This window comes from Coregonus clupeaformis, chromosome 18, assembly GCF_020615455.1.
Source record: "Coregonus clupeaformis isolate EN_2021a chromosome 18, ASM2061545v1, whole genome shotgun sequence".
Classification (NCBI taxonomy): domain Eukaryota; kingdom Metazoa; phylum Chordata; class Actinopteri; order Salmoniformes; family Salmonidae; genus Coregonus; species Coregonus clupeaformis.
The window spans coordinates 15,789,691-15,816,632 of record NC_059209.1 but is presented as its reverse complement, the minus strand read 5'-3'; the positions used below and the strand labels follow the sequence as shown (position 1 = coordinate 15,816,632).

Sequence of the window (26,942 nt, the reverse complement as noted above, 5' to 3'; positions counted from 1 at the left end):
ACCGGCGCGCATGGCACAAACGTGCTTTATATAGCAAGCCACGGACACGTGACTCACTGTCTGTAGGAGCTAACCATTTTCGTGAACGGGGTGTACCTAATAAACTGGCCACTGAGTGTATATAAAACACAGTCAAATCACTGGGCCTTAAAGGGCCTTTTTAGCCTCTATCTCTGCCTGTCATATCAGCTTCAACATTAACACAATAGGGAAATCCTCTGTTATGACACTCATGTCGCTTACGCCCAGTCTCCAAGCCTTTAGCCTCATCTTGGGACTTGTCTATTGTGCTTGAGACCTTTCGCAGCAGCCTTTTGAGCCGCTGGAAAGCTTGGAGAGGATACCAGTGCTTAATATGAGCCGGATCCAGCCGGAACAGGATCTGACACCGCTCAGATTTGACTTTGTTTGTTCCGGCACCTATTTGCCCGTATCCGGTATCTCTCATGGCATGATTTATTGATTGCTTCACTGTTTGCACTGTAGACATTCTAATAAAAGCGATCAGCGTTAAATCAAGTTGCCTCCTTGTTATTTATCCCGTCCCCCAGAAAGACCATCATGTAAAAGCACCATGATCCTTCTGTTTAATCATCCTATCCTGCCACACTGATTCCAGACCTGCTCTCTTATTTGTACATAGCGGTTATGGGGAGGGCTGGTGGGGTAAGTAACTGATCTTGACACAGGTCTTGGTAGTGGTGGTCAGCAAGTGAAGAGGTCCCTACGTAATCACGTTACGTAGCCTAGGCTAGTCGTCTCCCTACTGAATTTGAATCGTGGGAAAGCCAAATAAAAAATGGATAAGAAAAGCTAATCAAGTTTGATGACATTTTTCAAGTCCAGAAATCCAGAGAAAGATGGTGAATCAAACCCAGAATGAGCCAGAGAACTGTCAGTGCCTGAGAGGGAGACGGGGAGCTGGGGGGAGGGGGGCAGTGCATCCACCGACGAAGTGCTCAGAGCAGGTGCAAGTTGCAGTTCAAGAACAAGCAAACGTATGACCCCTGACATGCAAAAAGGTAGTGAGCTTGGGTCTAAAACGACTGGAGGGATTAAACTAGCAAAAATGTGGGTGGGATGTACAGTAAATGAACATCCTCAGATGTAAAATAACAACAGAAAAGCTTTAGAAGGAGGCTAAACGTCACAGCCACAGGCCCGCTCATGGCTTTGAGCAAGAAATGGACTCTCAGGAGTTAAATGGACTTGACATGGGGAGAGTCATTGTGGGAGGTTTTGAAAACTAAGGTAGGACATTTATTTTTCCTTTACAAACTTGTTCGGTACTGTGAAGGTAATCTGAATATGTGTTTCATATCATTACATAGGCAGGAGGCATATATATACTCATGTGTGTTCTGCTGAAGCCTACATTGATTTATTTTATTTGAAGTTATATTCCGATATTGTGATATTTGTTCTACTGCTACATTGATGTCTTGAAAATTATATGAAATTCGGGTCTTGTAAGCCCCACTGCTGAATATAGGGTGTTCTGCAGTGTCGTCTAAAAATGTTGCTGTACATTGATGTCTAGAAAATTTGGCTTTAAGAAATGTGGACTTGTGTAAGCCCCACAGCTATACCTGGAATGTCTAGGAGCAACAACGGCTCAGCCGAGAAGTGGTAGGCCAAACAAGCTCACAGAACGGGACCGCCGAGTGCTGAAGCACGTAGCGCGTTAAAATTGTCTGTCCTCAGTTGCAACACTCACTACCAAGTTCCAAACTGCCTCTGGAAGCAACATCAGCACAAGAACTGTTCGTCGGGAGCTTCATCAAATGGGTTTCCATGGCCGAGCAGCCCACACAAGCCTAAGATCACCATGCGAAATCTTAACGCTACAGCATACAATTACGTTCTAGATGTTTCTGTGCTTCCAACTTTGTGGCAACAGTTTGGGAAGGCCTTTTCCTGTTTCAGCTGTTTCAAGTCAGAAAAAAACCCTGAATAAAAATTATGATTTTGCCATTATACAATACATAGCCTACCGCATATTACACATGGCAGTAAAACATAAAACAAACTGATTTAAGATGTCTTTGGTATATAATTGGTCTAGCCTATACTTCAAAATTAAACAAATTCAAATAATTGCCTTTGAGTGTAGACTGTATTATTATGTATACTGGATGGACTGGTTACCTTCTTCTACGCTCCAAAATGTAGATCCAGGAGTCTGGGAGAAAACATATAGCCCTAGGCAATGCTGTTGGTTCATTGATTGTCCAGGGCGGCTTACAGTTAACCTACAATTATAGTGAATTTGTATTTGATTTTGAATAACCTAGTATTTATTTTATTATTTTTAGTAATTTAGCAGACTTACAGGAGCAATTAGGGTTAAGTGCCTTGCTCAAGGGCACATCGACAGATTTTTCACCTAGTCGGCTCGGGGATTAGAACCAGCGACCTTTCTGTTACTGGCACAATGCTCTTAACCACTAAGCTACCTGCCGCCCCATAGGAAAACATTTATATTTTCATAACATTTACATTTACATTTACTTCATTTAGCAGACGCTCTTATCCAGAGCGACTTACAAATTGGGTGACACTTTAACTTTAGCTATAAATAATATCTCACCACCATGAGCATGCTCATAAAATAGTGGTTGATGCATGGAGTGAAAGAAGTGTTCTTATTTCTCAGCTGCTCATATTAACCACATGCTCAGCTATAAAACCGAAGTAGCCTTCCCAGCATAATTTTAAAATGGACTGGTTCGAGTGCATACAGATTACATGTATTTTTTTCCCTGCCCCTCTTCCTGCCCATTTGATAGTGGGCCATTCTAAATTGAAACTAATTGACATACCCAAATCTAACTGCCTGTAGCTCAGAACCGGAAGCAAGGATATGCATATTCTTGATATAATTTGAAAGGAAACGCTTTGAATTTTGTGAAAATGTGAAATTAATGTAGGAGAATATAACACATTAGATCTGGTAAAAGATAATACAAACAAAAAAACATGCATTTTCCCAAATATATATTTGAGTCAGCTTTGAATTGCAAGAGAAAGTCCAGACAGTGATGTAGGAATCTAGGTGTAATTTAGATTTTGTCCACCAGATGGCAGCATTGTGTGTGCTAGCTGAGTGGCGCAGTGGTCTAAGGCGCTGCATCGCAGTGCTAGCTGTGCCACTAGAGATCCTGGTTCGAATCCAGGCTCTGTCGTAGCCGGCCGTGACCGGGAGTCCCATGGGGCGGCGCACAATTGGCCCGGCGTCGTCCAGGGTAGGGGAGGGAATGGCCGGCAGGGATGTAGCTCAGTTGGTAGACCATGGCGTTTGCAACGCCAGGGTTGTGGGTTCGATTCCCAGTATGAAAAATTAAAAAATAATGTATGCACTCACTAACTGTAAGTCGCTCTGCTAAATGACTAAAATGTAAATGTAAAAATGTGTGCAAAGTTTCAGACGGATCCAGTGAAGGATTATGGATTGTGGTCCTCTGTAGCTCAGCTGGTAGAGCATGGCGCTTGTAACGCCAAGGTAGTGGGTTCGATCCCCGGGACCACCCATACACAAAAAAAAAATGTATGCACGCATGACTGTAAGTCGCTTTGGATAAAAGCGTCTGCTAAATGGCATATTATTTATTATATTATACATCTCTACACAATATTTTGTATCAAGTCTGCCAAGAGTTTTCCTAAATGTTCCGAATTGGTCAATTTATACATTTGCAAGTACATATAGAGACATACCAAATGCTATGGTAATAAATAATTTAAGTTTACACACTCCCAGGAATATCATACATGATGGATCATTAGATTCCCTACAGAAAATACACTAACCTTCACACAACCTTCTAGATGGCCAGAGACAGCAGGGGGTCAAACTGTAGAACCCAGTTCCTACATTTGAATATAAAAAATGTATCAAACAAAACTATGCTACATTTTGTCTCTGGGACCCTCAGGATGACAAATCAGAGCAAGATTACTGAATGTAAGTACATTATTTACCATCAGAGGTGAATGTATGAAACCAGTTGCCGTGACAAAAGTGTTTTGTTGTTGTGCACTATCCTCAAACAGTAACATGGTATTTCTTAGCTCTAATAGCTACTGTAAATTGGACACTGCAGTTAGATTAACAAGAATTTAAGATTTCTGCCCATATAAGACATGTCTATGTCCCAGAAAGTTGGCTGTTGTTTACAACGCCATTCTGGTCACATATCGCATATTGAGCAGCAACCGTCCCGACATAGGGACACCGATCCTGTAGAGGTTAAATTGAGAATAATCTGATGGGTGAAAATATGATCACTTGATGAGAGAACAGCTGTGTATCCTGAGGCAAGGAACAGAGCGCAACTAAAGTTGCCAAATACCTCTAAATCTAGCATATTGGACCTGTTTCAAATGATCACTTTTACGCTCAACATAGCCACTTCCTTTATATTTTATTCAGCTAAGTTACATTACATTCTTCTTATTATAAAATTATATAATATAAAATAATGGCAAGGGACTTCTAAGCATATCTTGTCAGCAAACAGAACAAGCCTACAGTCTATGGAATGGAGCATAGCCAGATAACATACAGTAGGCCAACTCATATTCTGTTTTTCTGAAATACATTTTCTTCATATCATAATGTTTCTTTAGACCTGACTAAAATAAGTATTGAATTTATTGTGATGGTGTATATGACATTTTTTTTATTATACATTTTTAAATGTAGATGTTCCAAAGGCGCGCATCAGTGGCTTGTATTCAGCTTGTATGCATGGAGGCCTGGAATTGCTAAACGTGTTTATGTTAATTAATGGTAAATTACCGTGAGACCGGCAGTCTTTTGTATGACAATAAACGGCTGACAAAATGTCATGACCGCCACAGCCCTACGCCGCCCTTCACTATTAACGAAGAAGAGCATCTCTACCGTCCCGCATTTACTTGGATCAAACAAGAGCTTTACGCAAGAGCTACCAACTCTTCGTTTCCTGGGCGCCTCCCTGCAAGGGTATGCCCCTCTCTCGTCAACGACTCTCCTGTTGGATAGTGGACGCTTTTATATTGGTTTATAATAGCAAGGGTTTACAGCCCTTGGATGGCCTGAGGGCTCACTCCACCAGAGGTATGGCTACCTTTTGGGCACTGTTCAAGGGCATCTCTATACAAGAGATTTGCGATGCGACATGTTGAGATTTCCCTCATACATTTATGAGTTTGTTAACGACTGGATGTCCCTGCACCTTTGTTGTCGCATACTGGCCTCAATGTCGAAACTTGTGAGGGTTGCTTATGTTGGGATTACCTTGGCTGCGGAGAGCATGTCTGCGATATGGGACTTGGCCATATCCCAATGTGATACATTGAAGCAAGTATTTAAAAGAGAACTTAGGGTTACTGCCGTAACCCTGATTCTCTGATAATATGAGTGAGATGTATCACCGCATTTCCCTGCTTGCAAGAGCGCAAGGAAGAGAGGCATGTTCGAGAATAACCAGATGGCGGGCGGTGGCGCGTTATAAGTAGGGGATGGACTCACCTCACTCGCCACTCGACCTGTCTGTCTCCAACAGACGCTTTGTGATTGGTTCTTCCCCGATTAGTGATTCCGAGCATATCCCAATGTCATACATCTGGCTCATATTATCAGGGAACTGGGGTTATGACTGTATCCCTAAGTTTTCAGACATACTCTAGATTTACAAAAGTGAATGGTCGAATTTGCCATAGTAATAAACAGGGGTGATATGGGTCCTCCTTCTTCCCCACTGCCTGAGGGCCTCTTGGACAATTAGGAAATTAGAGCTCCCTCTTAGGAAGAAAAATGTGGGAGAGAATGTAGGAGAGAGGAAGAAAGAGGGTTCTGAAGATCGAGAGAGGGGGAGAGCCCTTCAGAGAGACTGCCAGCTCCCTTGAACTGTAGAAAACATACATTTTGATGCCTGAATGTTTATTTTATTTTACATAATATATCTATTTTATATTTAACAACTAAATATTGTTTTTAAAACAATTAGAAATGTTGTATTTTCCCCTGCAGTATATTTATGTGTATTTTGATAACTTTAAAATGGGTACATTTTGTTAGTCAACGTATTCAATTTAGCCTCAGTCTCACACTCACTTCTACCGCACATTCAACAGGCAAAAGAAACCCATAGCATTCGCTTCATGTCGTGTATAGTGTAGGTGGTGAATAAAGAGTTAGCCATGGCACCAGTCATAATCCATCTTTCAAAAGAGCCAAATGGAAGGGCTAAAGGTTTAGTCCAAATATTGTTTTTGGACTGAGGTGTGCACACTCCCTCGTGCCCTCCCGCTTCATCTATTTACTCTTTCTTTCTTTCTTTCTTTCTTTCTTTCTTTCTTTCTTTCTTTCTTTCTTTCTTTCTTTCTTTCTTTCTTTCTTTCTTTCTTTCTTTCTTTCTTTCTTTCTTTCTTTCTTTCTTTATTTCTTTCTTTCTTTCTTTCTTTCTTTCTTTCTCTCTCTCTCTCTCTCACTCTCTCTATGTCTCTCTCTCTCGCTCTCTCTCTGTATATATATATATATATATATCCGTGCTGTGTTTTATCTGCTCATGTCACAGGGGCCTTCTTAGAAAACCAACAGTGCTCATCAGAATAGCGCTTCTGAGGAGGGGTCTGGTTGGTCCATGTTGAGCCAGCCCGGACTGGTGGGGCTGCCTGCGGGGCAGAGGTATGTGCTTGGTGGTGATTGTGAGCTGAGGCCTGCCCTCTGTCTCCAGGGCCGAACACACACAGAGCGACCTTGTGTGAAGTAGAGGGCTGAGCAGACACGCTGAAGTCAGCTCAGGCCACACAGCGCAGAAAAAAATCACACCGCCACCGCTGCTCCCTCTGTCTTACACACACACAGTACATACGCAGATGTGCACACACACACAAACACACACACACACACGTCACCTAAGGTAAGGTAATACTTTATGTTACAGCTACAGTGCCTTCGAAAAGTATTCAGACCCCTTGACTTTTTCCACATTTTGTTAAGTTACAGCCTTACTCTAAAATTGATTGAATATTTTAAAAAAATCTCAGCAATCTACACACAAAAGCCCATAATGGCAAAGCAAAAACAATTGTTTCCGAAATATTTGCAAATGTATTAAAAATTAAAAACATAAATACCTTATTTAAATGAGTATTCAGACCATTTGCTATGAGACTCAAATTTAGGTCAGGTGCATCCTGTTTCCATTGATCATCCTTGAGATGTTTCTACAACTTGATTGGAGTCCACCTGTGGTAAATTCAATTGATTGGATATGATTTGGAAAGGCACACATCAATCTATATAAGGTCCCATAGTTGACAGTGCATGTCAGAGCAAAAACCAAACCATGAGGTAAAGGAATTGTCCGTAGAGCTCCAAGACAGGATTGTGTAGAGGCACAGATTTGAGGAAGGGTACCAACAAATGTCTGCAGCATTGAAGGTCCCCAAGGACACAGTGGCCTCCATCATTCTTAAATGGAAGAAGTTTGGAACCACCAAGACTCTTCCTAGAGCTGGCCGCCCGGCCAAACTAAGCAATCGGGGGAGAAGGGCCTTCGTCAGGGAGGTGACCAAGAACCCGATGGTCACTCTGACAGAGCCCTAGAGTTCCTCTGTGGAGATGGGAGAACCTTCCAGAAGGACAACCATCTCTGCAGCACTCCACCAATCAGGCCTTTATGGTAGAGTGGCCAGACGGAAGCCACTTCTCAGTAAAAGTCACATGAAAACTCGCTTGGAGTTTGCCAAAAGGCACCTAAAGACTCTCAGACCATGAGAAACAAGATTCTCTGGTCTGATGAAACCAACATTGAACTCTTTGGCCTGAATGACTAGCGTCACATCTGGAGGACACCTGGCACCATCCCTACGGTAAAGCATGGGGGTGGCAGCATCAAGCTGTGGGGATGTTTTTCAGTGGCAGGGACTGGGAGACTAGTCAGGGTCGAGGCAAAGATGAACGGAGCAAAGTACTGAGAGATCCTTGATGAAAACCTGCTCCAGAGCGCTCAGGACATTAGACTGGGGCGAAGGTTCACCTTCCAACAGTACAACGATCCTAAGCACACAGCCAAGACAACGCAGGAGTGGCTTCGGGACAAGTCTCTGAATGTTCTTGAGTGGCCCAGCCAGAGCCCGGACTTGAACCCGATCGAACATCTCTGAAGAGACCTGAAAATGGCTGTGCAGTAACGCTCCACATCCAACCTGACAGAGCTTGAGAGGATCAGCAGAGAGGAATGGGAGAAACTCCGCAAATACAGGTGTGCCAAGCTTGTAGCGTCATACCCAAGAAGACTCAAGGCTGTAATCGCTGCCAAAGGCGCTTCAACAAAGTACTGAGTAAAGGGTCTGAATTCATATGGGGGGGGGGGACAATTTAATAAATTTTAGAATAAGGCTGTAACCTAACAAAATGTGGAAAAAGTCAAGGGGTCTGAATACTTTACGAATGCACTGCTATGTGCCGCTACACTGGCAATGCCATGTGGCATGTATCATGCCAATCAGCATTATACAATATTTACTCACATACATTAGTCACTCATGAACCCACAAACCGAAAGCGCTGGACAGAAACATAAACACAGACAAAAAGAGAAGTAGAAGTACAAATTAGTCAGGTGACGCTGAATCAGTAGCTCTCAGCCCAGCCAACAGTGGTTAGTGATGTTATAAAAACATGCATAAATCCAGCTGGCCTTCCAAAAATCTGTCAGTGGTTTCATTATTATTATTCATAATTACTTTAACGTGCTGTTGATGATTTAACGATAAAGCAGAGAAGGAAAACAGTGAAAGGAGTTTTCAGGGGAGACGCCATGCCGAGTTTCCTATTGATCTTCTGTCACCTTGCCTTCGACAGAACGCTTTGTGTTCCACCTCTGGCGCAGCTTGCAGTCTCTAGAGCAGTGGAACGGACATCCAGCCACACCCTCTGTCACACACACACACATACACACACACTATCCTTGTGGGAACCAAACAATTGATTCCCTTTCAAAATCCTAGTTTCCCTCACCTTAACCCTAAACCTAACTTAAACCCAAACCCCAACCCTAAACCTAACCCTAACTCCTAATCTTAAACCTAACCCCTAACCCTAACCTTAATTCTAACCCTAACCCTAACTGTAACACTAAACCTAACCTCTAAGCCTAAAATAGCCTTTTCCTTGTGGGGACTGGCGAAATGTCCCCACTTGTCAGAAATGTTTTACTATCCTTGGGAGGACTTCTGGTCCCCACGTAAAACTAAAACACAAACACACACACACACTGTAAAACACTACAATACTCCAAGAAAACATTCTCACACATAGGGCCATGGTGGGGACAGACAGAGTCTTCAGACAGGCCAGACAGGTCCTTGTTTAAGAGGGACAGTACGTTCCCAGGTAGCCCTACCAGCTCCTGCGGTCCAGCACTGTACCAGGCAAAACTGCCATAGAGTGCCAATCCCTCTTCCTCCTCCTCCACCTTGCTCAGACCAACAGACAGACAGCCAGGCTCCGGGGCTCGGTCTCCCCTTGTTGGAACAGACTCCTGTGGGGAGAGAGACAGGGGAGAGAGCTCAGGATCAGGCCTCCAAAGCCTGGCCCACTCACGCAGGGGGGGAAGCCCCAGCCAAAACTAAGACGGCAGGACACCAGTTAGTGTTTGCCTGCGTGCATGCATGTATGCTTTGCCTTTCAGACATATGGAGAGAGCATACACAATGACAACACTCTTTAACACAGAGAAGCTTGTAAAAGTTTGTAAATAATCTGGTTTAATTCCTGCGATGATTCAACTCCTGTAGTGGTAGTGTTCTGGACTCTATCATATGGACTCTATCATACATAAGTATAAAGATAGCCTCGTAGACAAAGAGATCCCCCTCGTATAAAAAAACGGATTAGTGGATTTCCATTGTCCAGAATCATGTAAACAATACAACAGGATCAGATCAATACTAATGTGTTTGCACAAAGACAACATTGTGATTCCCTAAACATCAGTGGATGCCGGTGCTTTAACCCAATCTTTAATAACTGTGTCCCCCTTTTCAGTTTAGGAAAAACATCATCCATACAGTGCCTTGCAAAAGTATTCATCCCCCTTGGCGTTTTTCCTATTTTGTTGCATTACAACCTGTAATTTAAATTGATTTTTATTTGGATTTCATGTAATGGACATACACAAAATAGTCCAAATTGGTGAAGTGAAATTCAAAAAATTACTTATTTAAAAAAATTATAAAAAATAAATAACGGAAAAGTGGTGCGTGCATATGTATTCACCCCCTTTGCTATGAAGCCCCTAAATAAGATCTGGTGCAACCAATTAACTTCAGAAGTCACATAATTAGTTAAATAAAGTACACCTGAGTGCAATCTAAGTGTCACATGATCTGTCACATGATCTCAGTCTATATGCACCTGTTCTGAAAGGCCCCAGAGTTTGCAACACCACTAAGCAAGGGGCACCACCAAGCAAGCGGCAGCATGAAGACCAAGGAGCTCTCCAAACAGGTCAGGGACAAAGTTGTGGTGAAGTACAGATCAGGGTTGGGTTATTCAAAAATTTCTGAAACTTTGAACATCCCACGGAGCACCATTAAATCCATTATAAAAAAATTGAAAGAATATGGCACCATAACAAACCTGCCAAGAGAGGGCCGCCCACCAAAACTCACAGACCAGGCAAGGAGGGCATTAATCGTAGAGGCAACAAAGAGACCAAAGATAACCCTGAAGGAGCTGCAAAGCTCCACAGCGGAGATTGGAGTATATGTCCATAGGACCACTTTAAGCCTTACACTCCACAGAGCTGGGCTTTACGGAAGAGTGGCCAGAAAAAAGCCATTGCTTAAAGAAAAAAATGTCTGGCGCAAAACCAACACCTCTCATCACCCGAGAACACCATCCCCACAGTGAAGCATGGTGGTGGCAGCATCATGCCGTGGGGATGTTTTTAATCGGCAGGGACTGGGAAACTGGTCAGAATTGAAGGAATGATGGATGGCGCTAAATACAGGGAAATCCTTGAGGGAAACCTGAGATTGTAATATTTAGTCACTGGAAAATACACACATAAAAATAAGTTCCTCTTCTGAACTCTTCCTCTTCTGAACTCTTCTTATGTGATTATTTAGTTGATGCTAAGTCCAATTTCATTTCTTCAACTTTCCTCTTGCTGCTTTGGATGATTTTATCAGGTATTAGTTTAACTCGACAAACTGAATAGTCTATATTTCCTGAATATTGTGGTTCTTTTTAAAAGAATGGCTGTAATTTTGTTTCTTTTTTTACCCCTTATTGGACGGCAACATTCTTTCGGGGGCAATAATCTAGGGAACATATGCCACCGCTGACAAAGGTCTGGGTGTCACTGATCCCTCAGAGGGCTAAATATACTCAGGAGTGACTGAGGCAGGTGTACCGGGCTGGAGGGGAGAGGGGGACATGGGGTGGGGGTCGCTTGTTGGCCAGAACAACTCCTGGGTTCAGTGTGGAGAGAGATCGGAGGCAAAACACAACCCAAAACTGGGGTTTCTGTTCTAAGCCAGCTGGTCTGGCTTTTATACATGCAGGACATTTTTTGTTTTGCTTTTCAGTGAACTTTTTACTCTTCTTTTACTTTTATCTCTAACATTTATCCATTTTTATTTTCCACTTGTGACTGTTTGATTGAGCTGGTCCTCAATTGGTGCTGTAGGGTGACACTTCCTGGAGAATCAAAGAAACGGCACAGGTGAGTTTACAGAGCTCACTCCTACCTTCCCCTTTTCCTTTCGATGGTGTACGATGGTGTACTGTGACTTTCTGCTTATGGAAAAATCTGGTTCTGGCAGTGGCACTCTTTTTGCCATAGAGTGGATGATGGCATGTTCCAAGCCACCAGCCATGAATCTGTCAAACAACTAACTCTCTTGTAATATAGTATTGGCATATTGTTAGTAAATTATTTATTTTGACTTGTGAAGCCTTTATTGAAAAGTGAAACAATAATTTTGTTGTGTTAAAACAATAAAAGTAAATCTGGATCTGCAATCGAACCCATATGGATGGACAAGGGCAGAGAATTGACGCTAGGTTATTTTACCTCAGGTACTTACACTTAATGCGTGACAGAGAACCAAGTGGATGGAAAATCTTAAGGGTTGAGCTATGCTGAAGTTGGAGATCGGGCAGTCACAAACAGCTGTTGCCAATCACTTCTGTGCGAGTGAATGGCCAATCGAGGCTCCTGTAGCTACATATATCTACTTTTTATTTCTCCAAGGCATGACAAATGGTTTGACTATCTAAAGAAGAACTTAATACTGTGTTGTATTTTTTGTTTTAATTCAGTTTGGGTTATTGATCTTCCTAAGGTTAGTTGCTAATAACACGCACAATCTGAAATCATCTGTGAGTGAAAAGTGCATCTCTTCAACATGCTGTTTGCCTTAGAAATGGCTTACCCCTGCAAGGTAGCTACCTAAGTGGCCGCTGCAGACTTCAGTATCAATTTGTATCACACAGATCAACACTAAGTAAGACATTACTCGCTAAACTGTGAAACAAAGAGGAAATGTGTCATATTACACCAACTGAAGGGAGTTGATATTGAACCAACTGCCTCTCTGAAGGAAGGGGTAGACAAATGTACTAAATAGCAGGAAAACATCCTAAAACAACCAGGAAGAATTCCATATCCAAACAAATGTTGAGTTAGATTTGCACGGATGCTAAGTGGCTTTGTTCAACTTTTTCTTCAGACATTTGATTTAAGGAAGTTATTTTAATCTTGCCCATTGGGCAGGTGGGAATGTTCAGGGAGCCTAACTTAGCAACCAGTTTAAATACAACTGTTGATGGCCCATCAGCAGGCAATTAGGTAGCAGTAATACCTATTATAACAATTTAATAATATCCATAATAACAATAATAATAATAACACAATTACTGCAAATGAACAAATGTACATTTGTATAATGGTATACATTGTACCATTCTTATTTCTCCCTCCAAAGATGATTGGATTAACCCAGAGCAATATACAGTATTGACCTAGAGTCGATGTTCGCGCCCCCGCGGAAATCGAATTAGCATAATATAAAAATTCCCACAAAAATCTGTCAGTTTAAGCTAGAGTTATCTGTTTTCTTTTGCATCAATCAACCACATATGCAGATGTCGCATTTCCGCATCTGCGGTGAAAGGTGACAGAGCTAGAGCGGTGTTTGTCAGACCATGAGACATCCCGAAAATCGGTCTTCACACAAAACCGTCTATAGTGTCCGAACGGTTTCGCCTACAAACTATGGAAAAATGAGACTCTCTTGAACACGATGGTGTTCTCCCTTTTGCTCTACGACCCCCAAAAGCGTCTTGGGACTCGGCTGAAGTAGGTACAGACAATTCTTCATCAAATACCCTTTTTATATATTTTTTAATACTTCAAGGGGTCTTAAAATTCTAAATCAAATAGAACATTTATCCTTGGTATGACCTTCTTGGTATGACCCCCTCCCCCGGCTTAGACAGGACTTAGATTTATGGGTAAGCGAGTTCGGCCCGCATTGGCCCAACTCTCTCTCTATACAGTTGAAGTCGGAAGTTAATCAAACCTGATGTGTTTGTTGCCATTATGGACTTCTTCACCTCTGGACTCCCTGTTGTCAATGAGGAGGACACCCCTCATGCAGATACAGGTATGGAACAGACAAGCAAACAAGCACTTAATAAGGCAATACAAGACAGGCACTTTACATAGGGTAGGCTATAGATACAGTTGAAGTCGGAAGTTTACATACACTTAGGTTGGAGTCATTAAAACTCGTTTTTCAACCACTCCACAAATTTCTTGTTAACAAACTATAGTTTCGGCAAGTCGGTTAGGACATCTACTTTGTGCATGACACAAGTAATTTTTCCAACAATTGTTTACAAACAGATTATTTCACTTATAATTCACTGTATTACAATTCCAGTGGGTCTTTAAACAGCTTGGAAATTTCCAGAAAAGGATGTCACAGCTTTAGAAGCTTTTGATAGGCTAATTCACATAATTTGAGCCAATTGGAGGTGTACCTGTGGATGTATTTCAAGGCCTACCTTCAAACTCAGTGCCTCTTTGCTTGACATCATGGGAAAATCAAAAGAAATCAGCCAAGCCCTCAGGAAAAAAATTGTAGACCACCACAAGTCTGGTTCATCCTTGGGAGCAATTTCTAAATGCCTGAAGGTACAACGTTCATCTGTACAAACAATAGTACGCAAGTATAAACACCATGGAACCACGCAGCCGTCATACAGCTCAGGAAGGAGACGCGTTCTGTCTCCTAGAGATGAATGTACTTTGGTGCGAAAAATGCAAAATCAATCCCAGAACAACAGCAAAGGACCTTGTGAAGACGCTGGAGGAAACAGGTACAAAAGCATCTACCGTGGGGAGAACAAGTATTTGATACACTGCCGATTTTGCAGGTTTTCCTACTTACAAAGCATGTAGAGGTCTGTAATTTGTATCATAGGTACACTTCAACTGTGAGAGACGGAATCTATAACAAAAATCCAGAAAATCACATTGTATGATTTTTAAGTAATTAATTAGCATTTTATTGCATGACATAAGTATTTGATCACCTACCAACCAGTAAGAATTCCGGCTCTCACAGACCTGTTAGTTTTTCTTTAAGAAGCCCTCCTGTTCTCCACTCATTACCTGTATTAACTGCACCTGTTTGAACTCGTTACCTGTATAAAAGACACCTGTCCACACACTCAATCAAACAGACTCCAACCTCTCCACAATGGCCAAGACCAGAGAGCTGTGTAAGAACATCAGGGATAAAATTGTAGACCTGCACAAGGCTGGGATGGGCTACAGGACAATAGGCAAGCAGCTTGGTGAGAAGGCAACAACTGTTGGCGCAATTATTAGAAAATGGAAGAAGTTCAAGATGACGATCAATCATCCTCGGTCTGGGGCTCCATTTAAGATCTCACCTCGTGGGGCATCAATGATCATGAGGAAGGTGAGGGATCAGCCCAGAACTACATGGCAGGACCTGGTCAATGACCTGAAGAGAGCTGGGACCACAGTCTCAAAGAAAACCATTAGTAACACACTACGCCGTCATGGATTAAAATCCTGCAGCGCACGCAAGGTCCCGCTGCTCAAGCCAGTGCATGTCCAGGCCCGTCTGAAGTTTGCCAATGACCATCTGGATGATCCAGAGGAGGAATGGGAGAAGGTCATGTGGTCTGATGAGACAAAAATATAGCTTTTTGGTCTAAACTCCACTCTCTGTGTTTGGAGGAAGAAGAAGAATATGTACAACCCCAAGAACACAATCCCAACCGTGAAGCATGGAGGTGGAAACATCATTCTTTGGGGATGTTTTTCTGCAAAGGGGACAGGACGACTGCACCATATTGAAGGGATGGGGCCATGTATCGCGAGATCTTGGCCAACAACCTCCTTCCCTCAGTAAGAGCATTGAAGATGGGTCGTGGCTGGGTCTTCCAGCATGATAACGACCTGAAACACACAGCCAGGGCAACTAAGGAGTGGCTACGTAAGAAGCATCTCAAGGTCCTGGAGTGGCCTAGCCAGTCTCCAGACCTGAACCCAATAGAACATCTTTGGAGGGAGCTGAAAGTCCGTATTGCCCAGCGACAGCCCCGAAACCTGAAGGATCTGGAGAAGGTCTGTATGGAGGAGTGGGCCAAAATCCCTGCTGCAGTGTGTGCAAACCTGGTCAAGACCTACAGGAAAGGTATGATCTCTGTAATTGTAAACAAAGGTTTCTGTACCAAATATTAAGTTCTGCTTTTCTGATGTATCAAATACTTATGTCATGCAATAAAACGCAAATTCATTACTTAAAAATCATACAATGTGATTTTCTGGATTTTTGTTTTAGATTCCGTCTCTCACAGTTGAAGTGTACCTATGATAAAAATTACAGACCTCTACATGCTTTGTAAGTAGGAAAATCAAATACTTGTTCTCCCCACTGTATATCCACAGTAAAATGAGTCCTGTATCGACATAACCTGAAAGGCCGCTCAGCAAGGAAGAAGCCACTGCTCCAAAACCGCCATAAAAAAGCCAGACTACGGCTTGCAACTGCACATGGGGACAAAGATCGTACTTTTTGGAGAAATGTCCTCTGGTCTGATGAAACAAAAATAGAACTGTTTGGCCATAATGACCATCGTTATGTTTGGAGGAAAAAGGGGGTTGCTTGCAAGCCGAAGAACACCATCCCAACCGTGAAGCACGGGGGTGGCAGCATCATGCTGTGGGGGTGCTTTGCTGCAGGAGGGACTAGTGCACTTCACAAAATTGATGGCATCATGAGGAAGGAAAATTATGTGGCTATATTGAAGCAACATCTCAAGACATCAGTCAGGAAGTTAAAGCTTGGTCGCAAATGGGTCTTCCAAATGGACAATGACCCCAAGCATACTTCCAAAGTTGTGGCAAAATGGCTTAAGTACAACAAAGTCAAGGTATTGGAGTGGCCATCACAAAGCTCTGACCTCAATGCTATAGAACATTTGTGGGCAGAACTGAAAAAGCGTGTGCGAGCAAGGAGGTCTACAAACTTGACTCAGTTACACCAGCTCTGTCAGGAGGAATGGGCCAAAATTCACCCAACTTATTGTGGGAAGCTTGTGGAAGGCTACCCAAAATGTTTGACCCAAGTTAAACAATTTAAAGGCAATGCTACCAAATACTAATTGAGTGTATGTAAACTTCTGACCCACTGGGAATGTGATGAAAAAATAAAAGCTGAAATAAATCATTCTCTCTACTACCATTCTGACATTTCACATTCTTAAAACATGGTGATCCTAACTGACCTAAGACAGGGAATTTTTACTAGGATTAAATTTCAGGAATTGTGAAAAACTGAGTTTAGTGTATGTAAACTTCCGACTTCAACTGTATATATATGACTCTGGGTTAACTATTTGAAATCCTGGGTGTCTAGGGATGTTCTTTATAACTTCAGTTTTGTGTAACCATGCTAGGTTCAGGCCTACATTGTGAGGCACAACCTTTTTTCCTCTTAACATCAACCCTGAAGAGAGGGGACCTCTTTCCAAAAATCTCTCTTCACTTACAAACTTTTTTGCCACCAAATTCCACCGATTTGATGGGAAGCGGAGTTGAGGAAACCCTCTCTGCAGGGTGGCGAGCTCTCTTACGCAGGCATCTCTCTCCCTTTGAACCTCCAACCACCACCCCATCCTGTTGCTTCGCTACCACCCTGTACCATTTCCTGTGTCGCTCTTCTGTATCTACCCATCCTCCTGGAAGCTTCTCACAGTCTTGATCCACTCCAAATTGACCTTCTATCAGTTAACGACAAATTATGCTTAGGCAGTACTCCTCACAATCGCAGCAAAAAGAGAACCATATGTTTAGGTCTTTGTTTGTATCTCAACTTGGCTACCTTGATTACAGAGATTAGACTTGAGCACATTATATCGGTCATTTTATATGTCTGGTGCAATTGATATGCTCGTTTGGATTAACAGTAAGCCTTACGTAGAAAGTAGATTGCGGAGAAAGCGTAATTTATAGGCTATAGCTACTGTTGTGTTTTAATTGCGCTTAGTATATGGCTTTGCAGTAGTTGTCGTTGTTATGCTGGATATTGCTGATCCAGACGCCATGATCTTTGGATACACAAGCCATGTTGTTGTAGAAAGTGCATTTCATATTCAAAATGAATTATAACTTAACCAAGACGTATAATACACATGGAAGTAGTTTCATCACAAAGGCATAGAAAGGACAATTGTCTTTGTTCCACTGTAATTGCTTGCAGTAACGGGCCCAATATTTTTTCCTTTCTCTTCTACTCGCTTTATTATTTCATTTCAAATTTCCACGTCCCAGCGGCAGTCAAGCCTCGTTTATGAAAAATACCTTTCCAGTCTAAGTCTACCCCCCGAGCAGTGTCGGTGCCGTTTGTACAGTACGCCGCTTGGTTTCTCTGCTGCCCCTATAAAGCGCCTGTGCACTGGGGCTGCCTAAATTGACAAAACATTAATGGTGCTCGAACGGCGCGAGGCAGCAAGCCTTTTGATCTGCAGCTAATCTCAGTGGCCTGCCTCCCGTCTGATGGCGTCTGAATAAGAATAAGTGTGACGCTGGAGGCACAGAGAGGTTTAGACCTCACGTCTTCCTTTGCCGGGGGTCGCTGGGCCTAATGTATCATGTCAGGGCTGCGTTTCACATTAACACACATCGACTTCCATTTGCTTTGCTTCACAGCTAGATGTTATCAAAGGCAGTTGCTGTATGTGGGAGATACATGCTGCATAGTTCTGCCGAGTGATGTTTAGTAGTCAGGAGAATGGGTGGAGGTCACAGCTGTTGTAGGGAGTTGTGCTGTGTAATGGTTGTCATGGGAATAAGAAACAGTGATCAGTTCTATTCTCTCGTCCCCAGACCTCATGCCCTCATTTTAGGCCCCAGCCTTACTGATGCACAAACAGCTGTACCACTTTAACCTGGTGGTTTACAAGCCATGCAGGTCTCTGAACGGCCCAAAGCCTGTCATATGGACTGACCCTAGATCAGGCCTGGGGACAGTATTGAGAGATCCTGGGGCCCAGGCTGAACAAGACCTAGGTGGAAGGACATCATTGTCACGCAAGTGGCCTGGACTCAGTTCTCATTTGAATAATTTATGATTGGCTTTCTTTCCCCCTGTAGCGTGCCAAAGCAGTAGGGCAATATCGCCACAGGGCCATCCCCACTCACACACATACTACACTGTACACCCCCTATTCTATCAACCAATTCTGTTACACCACTCTTCTTCTGCCCCTTATACCAGCTCTCATGGTGCTAAAGCAAGGTGTGCGCTTGTGTGTATGTAAGTGTATAATGTACTGTACGTAAGTGTGTGTGCGTGTGTGTGTGCATGTGTGTGTGCGTATGCGTGCAGCATGCCTAATTGCATGTATACTTCAGGGCCAAATATATAATTTCATAATATAAATTAATTCAGAAGCTGGTGGAGAGCATTCAGACTGGGTAGACTTCTTGTATATGCTGTATAATTACAGCTCAACCTACAAATTATAATCATGTCAGATTCTTAAATATGATTTACCTTACGGCAGTAGGATTTATGTTAACAACGACAATACTCTACCTTGATCGTTGAAATATTCACATTATGACCATGACTGTTGAAATTTCAGATCACGTATGTGATCTTTCCACTGCCACAGGGTAACACAAAACATCTGTCAGGTACAGCTTCTGCTCAGCCTCAGGAAACACTGGTTGGCATCCCACTACTGGAGACAGAAAATCTTACGTTGGCATCCCCACTTTACAGGCTACGTTAGAAAGAGGGGCTGAAATAAATGTGCCCGTTTCTGAGCAGTTAGAGTGAGAATTACTTTCCAGCCATTCAAAAGGAGGAAAAATGATTAGCAAGGGAGAAGTTATTATTTTTTCTCACATGAAGTAATCTGGAGACAAAGGGAACTTTGAGTGAAAGACTGAAATGTAGAGCGAAACCACAGCAATCCTGCTTTCTCTAAAGAGAAGAAAAGAGGAGTTTAGGAAGCAGAGACGACTGTCGCTGTCAGCATTTGTAATTTTAGCAGCCTAAACATTGGGCATGAGGGGCTACAGCAAATGGAAGCTTATGTGAATATTAAAACTCTTCATGTATTGATGAAATATTCAGCACTTTTAATGAGGCTGTGTGATGTTATCTACAAAGGAATGTATTCTTAATATTTTACAATCCATTGAAACAAAGATGTAGCAATGACATGTATGCCTTTCATTAACAAGAAAACTGTGTGGGATAATATAATTTGTAGTTTCTTGTTAGATAGTTGAACAATGAGTCCTCATAAGTTTCACTGGCCAATGCCACTCCCATAGCTCATTTGCTAAACCAGTTGAATCAGCTTTGACAAGGCTCTACGGCTCCCCTATAGACAGCACCCATAACTACATAATAACTCAACATACAGTGCATTGGTCTCCACATGGAGGACACAACAATACTTTGTGCTTTCAACATCAAACCCTGGGAAACTCATTTTATTGTTTTATGATTCTTTGAGTAATTAATCAGTGTATCTACAGTACCAGTCAAAAGTTTGGACACACCTACTCATTCAAGGGTTTGTCTTTATTTTTACTATTTTCTACATTGTAGAATAATAGTGAAGACAACAAAACTATGAAATAACACAAATGGAATCATGTAGTAACCAAAAAAGTATTCAACAAATCAAAATATATTTTATATTTGAGATTCTTCAAATAGCCAACCTTTGCCTTGATGACAGCTTTGCACACTCTTGGCATTCTCTTAACCAGCTTCACCTGGAATGCTTTTCCAACAGTCTTGAAGAAGTTCCCACATATGCTGAGCATTTGTTGGCTGCTTTTCCTTCACTCTGCCGTCCGACTCATCCCAAACCATCTCAGTAGGGTTGAGGTCAGGGGATTGTGGAGGCCAGGACATCTGATGCAGCACTCCATAACTCTCTTTCTTGGTAAAATAGCCCTTAAACAGCCTGGAGGTGTGTTGGGTAATTGTCCTGTTGAAAAACAAATGATATTCCCACCAAGCCCAAACCAGATGGGATGGCGTATCGCTGCAGAATGCTGTGGTAGCCATGCTGGTTAAGTGTGCCTTGAATTCTAAATAAATCACAGACAGTGTCACCAGCAAAGCACCCCCCCCCCCCACACCATAATACTTCCTCCTCCTCCATGCTTTACGGTGGGAACTACACATGCGGAGATCATCCGTTCACCCACACCGCTTCTCACAAAGACACGGAGGTTGGAACCAAAAATCTAAAATTTGGACTTCAGACCAAACGACACATTTCCACCGGTCTAATGTCCATTGCTCGTGTTTCTTGACCCAAGCAGGTCTCTTCTTCTTATTGGTGTCCTTTAGTAGGGGTTTCTTTGCAGTAATCGACCATGAAGGCCTGATTCACTTAGTCCCCTCTGAACAGTTGATGTTAAGATGTGTCTCTACTCTGTGAAGCATTTATTTGGGCTGCAATTTCTGAGTCTGGTAACTCTAATGAACGTATCCTTTGCAGCAGAGGTAGCTCTGGGTCTTCTATTCCTGTGGAGGTGCTCATGAGAGCCAGTTTCATCATAGCGCTTGATGGTTTTTGCGACTGCACTTGAAGAAACTTTCAAAGTTTTTGAAATGTTCCAGATTGACTGACCTTCATGTCTTAAAGTAATGATGGACTGTTGTTTCTCTTTGCTTATTTGAGCTGTTCTTGCCATAATATGGACTTGGTCTTTTACCAAATAGGGCTATCTTGTGTATACCCCCCATACCTTGTCACAACACAACTGATTGGCTCAAACACATTAAGAAGGAAAGAAATTCTACAAAATACAACTTTTAAGAAGGTACACCTGTTCATTGAAATGAATTCCAGGTGACTACCTCATGAAGCTGGTTGAGAGAATGCCAAGAGTGTGCAAAGCTGTCATCAAGGCAAAGGGTGGCTAATTGAAGAATCTCAAATATAAAATATATCTTGATTTGTTTAACACTTTTTTGGTACTACATGATTCCATATGTGTTATTTCATAGTTTTGATGTCTTTACTATTATTCTACAATGTAGAAAATAGTAAAAAATAAAGAAACTGACTGGTAGTGTATATAATCACCAGCCAAGTGTCATGGCATATTTTTTGTTGTAAACAGTTTGCCAGAGCAGGGTAGGTGGTGGTTATCTCAAAGTGAAGACCCAACACGTCCCCAATGGTGGCCTTACCCTTCAGTACCAATAGCAGTAGTTCAGCCAGCGAACAGTCACACGACCATCGGCCTTTTCCTGTGGGGTAACAGGAGTGTCAGGCAGAATAAAGGGAGACCTTGTCCTGCTGCTTGTGCCTCATCCATAATGTATCAAAGGTGTAGTGTTCGGACGCTGTTTGAACAAGACAACATGCAAGTTACCAAAAGTGTCTCTCACGTGGCAAAGCTCTGTAATGCTTTCACCACTACTTCACCAATCGTCAAGCAAAAGTTGTGAAAAACCTTCCCGTGCAGTTATGATAGTCAGTAGACTATATCAAATGAATTAGGCATCTAATAAGGTTTTAGTATTGAGAAGTACAATTGTGAACACGTTACATTATGGTATTGTAGCTTTAGGACTTTATGGGGGAAATAAAATAACGTACTGTCACAATGAATAGTGAAAAGACTGGATCTCTGCATTGTATGGAGGAATATTTTACAGTGCTCCTGGTCCACTGCTAGTGGGGGGAATAGTGAGGGGGTCGGACAGTAAAAGAAAGATACCAATGTTTGTTGAGCCCTGTATTGGCCTGTAGATCTGGGGGTTATACAGTACAGTATAATCACCATGTGTCTCCTGCTAACTTTATACTGCTTTTATGGGTGAATTCAGTGGCTAAGGCCAGAAAGGGTGACTGGAGCACTACTAGGCCGTACTGAACCATTAGTATCACTGAACCATTAGTAGTTCTGAACCATTAGTAGTACTGACCCATTCCTCACTTACCGTAGAGAGGGGAAAAACCTAAACCAAAATATATTTGGATATTTTGCTGATACATGACTTATCCTTCAAACGTTTCTGACAGTTCCATTTATACAGTGTATACAGTGAGCGCTACACAGCCTTTTCATAATTCACCACATGCAACTGCACGTGGTTGCACAATATTGTCAGAATCTCACCCTGGAAATGTGGGAAACTATTTCGATTGTGTACAGAAATACATATTAAACACAATTGTCTTGCATAAAGGCATAAGGCATCTGTTAATTAAAAAGTGCCTTTCTCGCCCTTGCTTTTCTAATTATACTGTACAGTGGTATCATTCTACAACTGTAATTACTAATGATATTGCCTTCAGAGTTTCATTATGGGCTTTATAAATAAGGCAGACAAAATGATATGTAATGTAATGCTTTGGATCACTTACACAAATACTGCAGCAGAGAGGGGAAGAGAAAGATCCTACAGTGTATATCTTTGTCTCTGAATATTCTCCTGTGCACTGTGCAGTGAGTATTGTATTGATGTATCTTCCATGAGATCAATAGCCAGTACATATGGTGGACTGATCTAGAGCTCTCTGGCACCTCCGCTATTGTTTAAGCACAGTAACGGAGATTATGGTGTGGTACACAGAGACATGCACACGCGCACACACACACACACACACACACACACACACACACACACACACACATACACATGATCTATAGCCTTGTGGATCCTGTGTGAAGTTGGCCTGTAGGTCACTACAATGCGTTTGGTCTCATCATGTAAAGTCAAGCCAATGTAAAAATAACACCTGTCATTCTCCAACTCATTACGGAATAGGAGACAGAGAGAGACTGTTACACACCAACAATGGGAAGCCTCTTCAGACAGAGCTGCAGAACTTAAAATATGTCACTGCAGCGCTAGCCAATTCTCTGGAGTAGGACTGACTGCTTGACAACATTATCAACTGTGACAGGCAGATTATGTTTTCACGTGAGCATGATCGACAAAAGATTACACCTGGCCTGGGCTGTTCCTGTTTGCCCAGGAAATGTGTTGGCATTTATTGTGCTCTTGGGAAAGGCAGACAGGCTCCCTTTCTTTTACCCATTACAAAAACCACACACATCAGGCAGTCCTATTATGTGTCACATGCTATGAAGTCACTGACAGAGAATTCTTCAGAAACAATCTGAGTAAGATCAATATCAGTAACCACACTTGTGTGTTTGACTCACATCCAGTCACCGTTTTCCTCGTCTCCTCTATGCACAATGCATGCCAAACTTCATGAAATTGCATTCAACCAAAAGCCTACAGTGTGTATATACAGAGTGACATATTTGAAATAGCATAATTATTCTGGCAAACAGTACATTATATTCAGGTGACTGTCAATTCCCCTAAAGTGCTACATATGTACAGGTTGGGATTTCTCATGGGGGGACAAAGGGAAGGAAGCCACAATAAAAGTGTGTCAGGATGGGACAGTGGGATCCACAAAAAACTAATAAAAACACCCTATCCAGGTAACCTTCTCTAAAAATCTGAAGTAACTTAGACATGGAGCTCCTATTTGCTTCATTAGCAGACTTGTACTTGCTCATTAGAGTTCACATGCAAAGAATACTAGTGCTCCAGCCTCACTAATGTGGTTTCATGGGAAATATAGGCCTATATACTGTGGATATACACTACCAGTCAAAAGTTTGGACACCTACGCATTCAAAGGTTTTTCTTAATTTTTACAAAAAAAAATTACATTGTAGAATAATAGTGAAGACATCAAAACCATGAAATAACACATATGGAATCATGTAGTAACCAAAAAAGTGTTAAACAAATCCAAATATATCTTATATTTGAGATTCTTCAAAAAGCCACCATTTGCCTTAATGACAGCTTTGCACACTCTTGGCATTCTCTCAACCAGCTTCATGAGGTAGTCACCTGGAATGCATTTCAATTAACAGGTGTGCCTTCTTAAAAGTTAATTTGTGGAATTTCTTTCCTTCTTAATGCATTTGAGACAATCAGTTGTGTTGTGACAAGGTAGGGGGGGGTATACAGAAGATAGCCCTATTTGGTAAAAGACCAAGTACATATTATGGCAAGAACAGCTCAAATAAGCAAAGAGAAACGGCAGTCCATCATTACTTAAGACATGAAGGTCAGACAATACGGAACATTTCAATAACTGTGAAAGTTTCTTCAAGTGCGGACGCAAAAACCATCAAGCGCTATGATGAAACTGGCTCTCATGGGGACGGCCACAGGAATGTAAGACCCAGAGTTACCTCTGCTGCAGAGGATAAGTTAATTAGAGTTAGCAGCCTCAGAAATTACAGCCCAAATAAATGCTTCACAGAGTTCAAGTAACAGACACATCTCAACATCAACTGTTCAGAGGGGACTGTGTAAATCAGGCCTTCATGATCGAATTGCTGCAAATAAACCACTACTAAAGGACACCAAAAATAAGAAGAGACCTGCTTGGGCCAAGAAACACGAGCAATGGACATTAGACCGGTGGAAATTTGTCGTTTGTTCTGGAGTCCAAATTGGAGATTTTTGGTTCCAACCGCCATGTCGGTGTGGGTGAACGGACGATCTCCGAATGTGTATTTCCCACCGTAAAGCATGGAGGCGGAGGTGTTATGGTGTGGGGGTGCTTTGCTGGTGACACTGTCTGTGATTTATTTAGAATTCAAGGCACACTTAATCAGCATGGCTACCACAGCATTCTGCAGCGATACACCATCCCATCTGGTTTGGGCTTAGTGGGACTATCATTTGTTTTTCAAAAGGACAATTACCCAACACACCTCCAGGCTGTGTAAGGACTATTTGACCAAGAAGGAGAGTGATGCAGTGCTGCATCAGATGACCTGGCCTCCACAATCCCCCGACCTCAACCCAATTGAGATGGTTTGGGATGAGTAGGACGGCAGACTGAAGGAAAAGCAGTCAACAAGTGCTCAGAATATGTGGGAACTCCTTCAATAATGTTGGAAAAGCATTCCAGGTGAAGCTGGTTGAGAGAATGCCAAGAGTGTGCAAAGCGGTCATCAAGGCAAAGGGTGGCTATTTGAAGAATCTCAAATAGAAAATATATTTGGATTTGTTTAAAACTTTTTTGGTTACTACATGATTCCATAAGAGTTATTTCAAAGTTTTGATATCTTCACTATCATTCTACAATGTAGAAAATTGTAAAAATAAAGACAAACCCTTGAATGAGTAGGTGTGTCCAAACTTTTGACTGGTACTGTCTGTACACATATTAAATCTTCCATGTCGGGTCATGTTAAAAGCAAAGGAATGCTGTGTATTTTGCTCCGTGACCCTGCTTCAATTAGATGACATATTACTAGGGGAATTAGATTTACTCAAATATGGTTAGTTGATTAACGGACAACATTCAACATTCCAGTGGGTGGCAAGATAAAAGGGGTGTAGTGCTATAATAACTAAATCCCTATCTAAAGTTATCCAATGTAAATGATATGATAATGTTACATACACATAGTGTTTGCCCATGATGCAGAGCACAGACAGTGCTTATGACTACTTTATAACTATTTTCATATTGTCCAGGCGCCATTGAGTTATACACTGTGTAGCTATAGTGACTGTAGCTCATCCACCACAAGGGGAAAACCCTCATTCCATCTAATTTGCAACACCCTCAAGTAAGTTCAGTCATTTGAGTGTGTTGACACAGCAAGTCTCTTTACCATAGACTTCTCCCTCTAGATCCTGGCCACTTCAGGTCACCTTTCATAATAATTGTTATACTTTCAATATAGTATTTACATCTCACACATGCTCTTGTATAAGTGACTGGTTTATCCAGCATTCTCCCAGTCTGATTACCTTCCTCTGATCTCGCCAGGTGCCAACCAACCGAAGACGACCTCAAACACTGAAACTCACCAGGACCTTTCTGATGAATCACTGACAGACTACAAACAACACACACACCACAAAGGGCACAGAGATTGACGACTGGAAACGAAGGAATAGTGAATGTGGTGGGTACAATCTCCCATAAATTGTACAGTCTGTCACTCCATAGCAACCCACAACACACGTCACAATAAAGATACTTGGCACCACCCCGTGAGCAAGGCTCCACAAATGATCATCATAGCGCTCAGATTAATCTATCCCATGTCATTCAACTATCCTATACAAAGTGATATGATATGTTAAAGTTACTATATGACCTGTGTGTGTGTGGGGGGAGGGGGGTCACACTGTTTCAGCATGCGGAGCTTCACGGCTTGCCATTGATAACTGTCATGTTTTGTGATGGGCCGACTATGTCTAACAAATTATATCAATTATTTTCATTTTAGTCATTTAGCAGACACTCTTATCCAGAGCGACTTACAGTTAGTGATTACAGG

At 42.1% G+C, this 26,942-nt stretch overlaps 1 protein-coding gene across 7 annotated transcripts in view; it reads left to right on the top strand.

The window, feature by feature from the left end:
• The first annotated feature begins 11,472 nt into the window (after positions 1-11,472).
• The window catches only part of LOC121550217 (myocyte-specific enhancer factor 2C), a 103,015-nt gene continuing 87,545 nt past the window's right edge, over positions 11,473-26,942 (top strand). For 6 of the 7 annotated variants that reach the window (XM_041862376.2, XM_041862375.2, XM_041862374.2 and 3 more), the window contains exons 1-2: positions 11,473-11,726; positions 26,426-26,564. The gene's annotated coding sequence lies outside the window, so the exon portion shown is untranslated. The remainder of the gene's footprint in view (positions 11,727-26,425; positions 26,565-26,942) is intronic. The other variant, XM_041862371.2, reaches the window with a different exon arrangement.